The sequence below is a fragment of the Sinocyclocheilus anshuiensis genome, unplaced genomic scaffold (assembly GCF_001515605.1).
Source record: "Sinocyclocheilus anshuiensis isolate Anshui unplaced genomic scaffold, SAMN03320099.WGS_v1.1 scaffold476, whole genome shotgun sequence".
Taxonomy (NCBI): Eukaryota; Metazoa; Chordata; class Actinopteri; order Cypriniformes; family Cyprinidae; genus Sinocyclocheilus; species Sinocyclocheilus anshuiensis.
In genome coordinates, this window is record NW_015554139.1 from 793649 (window position 1) to 798146 (window position 4498).

Here is a 4498-nt window from a genome sequence, read left to right on the forward strand (position 1 = left end):
GAGCTCATTTTTAGTCCATCTCCTATCCTGAAAAGTCTGTCTTGCAGAGACTGACAAAAATGAGCTCCTAAAGCCAGATTCTGGAAGATCAATTCTTCTAACAGTGGTACAAGGGGATGTGGTGCTGGTCCTTCAAGACTCACTCTCAACTTATTGGTCAATAAAGCCTATAAAAATAGTCTTCATGTATTTCACAATATTTCAGCATGTTATTCTAATTAAGTGAGGATCATTTCTTAGGATTTTTTACCCAAGCAAAGTCTCTCAGAACCTGACACCTTGTAATTCTGGAGACTCCAGGAAGGTTGCAGTTCTGGAAAATGCTGGTGCTGGAGACTAAATGGTTCCTGATGGTTTCTCACCTAATTATTCACATTAATTCTTAATTATTTTAATTCAAATTATTCGTTAACGTTTGTCTTTTCTTCTCCACCTGTTTTTTTCTGACCCTGCTGACCCAATCGGCCAAACCCCATTCCACAGCCATACCCGGCACACCCCCAGTATAAGAGCAGTGTTTTTCTTCTTGTAATTAGGAGCGCTTGTCCTCAACTTAAAAAATGTAGGAGCACCTTCTGATCAATAATCAACAATTCTGATCAAGAATTAGCCTTCATAATACGAGCTGACATTTGACTCAAAGTGATTTCAGGGGCATTTTCTTTTTACCTTAGTAAATGCATTTTTCGAATTTTATTAAATGCATGCAGTGTTTCCCACTCTCAGCTTTCTCTGATACACTCTATGCTTATTTTTACTTTTAGGAGCGCTTGTCCTCCTAATTAAAAAAATAAATAAATAAAAAATAGGAGCACCTTCTGATCAATAATCAAATTCTGATAAAAAATTAGCCTTCCTAATACAAGGTGACATTTGCTCCTTAAAGTGACTTACAGGAGTATTTTCTTTTTACTTTGTAATGGCATCATTTTCATCTGTCAAATTAAAAAATGTATGTTTATAAGCTTTTTAAAATTTCTATTTAAATCACCAACTCACTAGATTCATTCAAAAACGCACTTTCATTCATGAATGAAACTCGGCTGTGTTTGCTTTTAGAGATGCTCAGCGGCTCAGCTGTTACTATATTTACAGGAACTATTTTCGTTGATGAAATATATACAATAAGACAATAAGAATGTTTGCGGGAGCGTGACACACGTTGCGGGAGTGGGCGGTAATGGTCAGAAATTCAGCGGGAGCGGGCTTAAGAAAACTGTTCCGCTCAGGGCTCTAGGCTGCGCATCAACACACACAAGTTTTTTTTTTGCGCTCCCCCATCTCCACCCCCAATCATTAGTGCCGCTTGTTCGGTCTTTGACAGAACATATAGGACAATTTTTAAATAGCGCCATAAACTAAATTTATTTCAAATTTAATTCAAGCACTTTCAAGGACCTATGTTTGTTTTCAAGTACTTTCCAGGCCTTGAATCCATATGTCTGAAATTCAAGTACTTTCAAGTACTTTCAAGAAGCGTGGGAACCCTGGTCAGTATTGCTGGGGCAGTCGTGGCCTAATGGTTAGAGAGTCGGACTTGTAACCCGAAGGTTGCGGGTTCGAGTCTCAGGTCACAAAATCGATGTGATGACAGCCAAATAAATGAATAATAATAATAATAATAATAATTTGTTTTTTTAATTATGAATAAAAATGTTATTTTACATTATTACTTGTAAAGTTAAAAAAACATTACTGCCATTGTTTTAATATACAAGCTATTTTGTTAATAAAAAAAGAGGAGGCCTTTGTTATCATATTAGTTTTTGTTGTGGTAATGTGACAACCCTGGGAAAAACAAAATCAACACATTTTGAAGTACTGCCACTCAAAGTAAATATTTTTGCTGTGAAACAATGTTCAGACTATAAGGACATGATGTGACAGACACAAACCACTCTGCCACTTTTCATACAGCTGTTAGTCTATTTGGCAGACATTATTTATTAGAGACTAAGCTTTTATTACCCCTCTGGAATTATGGAAGGTGCTGTCAGGTTGACTCACATTTTTGTCTCTTGTGTGAAGAGTCTCTTATCTGAGCGCACACATCTTCTCCAGGAGCACTCAGCAGAAGAGCTGCTTTCAAGCCGTCCAGAGAGAAAAGTCACCAGCTCAGATGCAGGCTACGCCGATCACGCTACTGTAGACAAACAGAGAAAGAGAGACAGACGTGAATGACTTGTTTGAAGTCTCCACTCATTTAAACCGCACACGTGCACAGTACTGATACACGTGATTAAACTGACTGTAGCTTGATGTCTTTTATAAATTAAATTTAAATTACACACTAGCCACAGCAAAGCTGCAAGATTTTAGTTTACAAAAGGCATCTTTTGCTCTGATAATATAAGTGCAAGACTTCAGACTATGATGAATGCTGCTGTTAAATAAAACCTACAATACCTGAAAAAAAATTAGGCTACAGCAGTTTGTTTCATTTGTATCTTTCCTGTACTGTATTTGTCCTTGTTTGTAATTTGCATTTTTGTTATTTTTAATAAGAAATATTAAATAAAGTGAAATATTTTGGTCATATTACCCACCCCAACTATAGCCTTAATGGTCTATCATTCTTTTTTTCTTTTCTGTTACCTTATGGGGTAATATTTTTAAATAGGGAAATTAGTTTGGCTGTGCTGTTCAGTAACTTGCAAAATAGTCTTAGCTCTGTATTATTAGGCTGGATTTGGGGTCACTTGACCCCTATGCACTTCTTATGAGATGCTCTCACGCCGCATTCTTGCATTTAAATGACTGAAACAGACCAGAAGTCATTTTTAAACCTGGACTATTTTAAACTGGACACATCTTTTTAAAATACAACACTTATGGTTTTTCTTTAGAAAGCATCTCGCCATAACACAACGACCAAATAGGCCTGTCGCAATAATCAATATATCGACTTATCGTGCAATATATGTACATGACCTCAATAATTTTTGATGACGCAATATATCGCCCATTATATTTGCTTAAAAATTGATGTCACCATGTTTTGTCTTTTGCAGCTTCTCGTACATAACGTGGTGTAGTCATGAGGTGCTAGTTCAAATAAAAAAAATGCTTCTACAAAAAAAGCTTCATCATTATTATTTTCATTTTTAATATAGGGAATTAAACTGTCCTTTGTCCATTTAAACTGTGCTTTACAACTCTTTTACTCAATGTTTAGCATAGAGATATATTCACCATACAGTATGTTTTCATAGCATTCAGTTGGCACGTTTGTTTGAAGGACAGCATTGGGCAGGATGTGGAATAGGTTTTTTATCCGATTAATCAACAAAATATTCGGCCAGACTAATCGATTATCAAAATAATTGTTAGTTGCAGCCCAAACTAAAACCATAAAAAACACACCATGTGAAACTAAATAAATGCTAACTGAAATAAAATATTAAAACCTTATTTTATTTATGCTAGTTGCCAAAACAACATTTCATTTTCATTTACTTTAACTTAATGTACTAAAATAACAAAAACTGAATAAAAAAATGAATAAAAACTACAACAGACAAAAAACAAAAACAAAAAAAATGACAAATACACGCATGCAACAAAAATACTAAAACACTGAAAATGAAAAACAAATTAAAAAAAATTAGAAATATTTCTATAAATAAAAAGGGGTATCAACTAGGGGTGTGCACAAATAGTCGAATATTCGATCTGTAATTATCATTTGAAAAATAAAATAAAATTTTACTATGTGTTGATTTGTTGGGGAAGTCGTGGCCTAATGGTTCGAGAGTCGGACTCGTAACCCAAAGGTTGCGGGTTCGAGTCTCGTACCGGCAGGGATTGTAGGTGGGGGGAGTGAATGTACAGCACTCTCTCCACCTTCAATACTATGACTGAAGTGCCCTTGAGCAAGGCACCGAACCCCCAACTGCTAACCCGGGCGCCGCAGCATAAATGGCTGCCCGGGCGCCGCAGCATAAATGGCTGCCCACTGCTCCGGGTGTGTGTTCACAGTGTGTGTGTGTGTTCACTGCTGTGTGTGTGCACTTAGGATGGGATAAATGCAGAGCACTAATTCCTAGTATGGGTCACCATACTTGGCGACATGTCACGTCACTCACTCACTTGATTTGCTGGCCGTAAATACAGGGAATCCATGATAAATATAAGCATGCAAACTAAAAGTCAGTTATAACCAGTGTTGGGCTCTGTTAGGGCTGCACGATTATGACAAAAATCATAATCGTCAATTATTCCGTTAAAATTGTATTTGCGATTATTAATTACGATTACCACAATTTACATTGAATGTATATACCATTGTTTGAAGCAACTGCATGCCATATATTTATATGAAAATAAGCTGAAAACACTCAGCTACAAAAATGTATTGCTTTTCTATAGTATTAAGCCTCAAATGTCAACTGTACATTGGATTGGTTTCTTTAAATAATAAAAAAAAATGTAAAAATATGCATGGTATTATATAAATTAAAACAATGGAAAAACCCTTAAGATAACCTGTAGAAAGAAA

General features: G+C 35.8%; 1 long non-coding RNA gene across 1 annotated transcript in view; it reads right to left on the reverse strand.

The window, feature by feature from the left end:
- LOC107670484 (uncharacterized) overlaps window positions 1-4498 on the reverse strand; it is a 20277-nt gene that overhangs the window by 4598 nt on the left and 11181 nt on the right. The window contains exon 2 of the long non-coding RNA XR_001632096.1: window positions 2008-2143. This is a non-coding gene — a long non-coding RNA (uncharacterized LOC107670484). The remainder of the gene's footprint in view (window positions 1-2007; window positions 2144-4498) is intronic.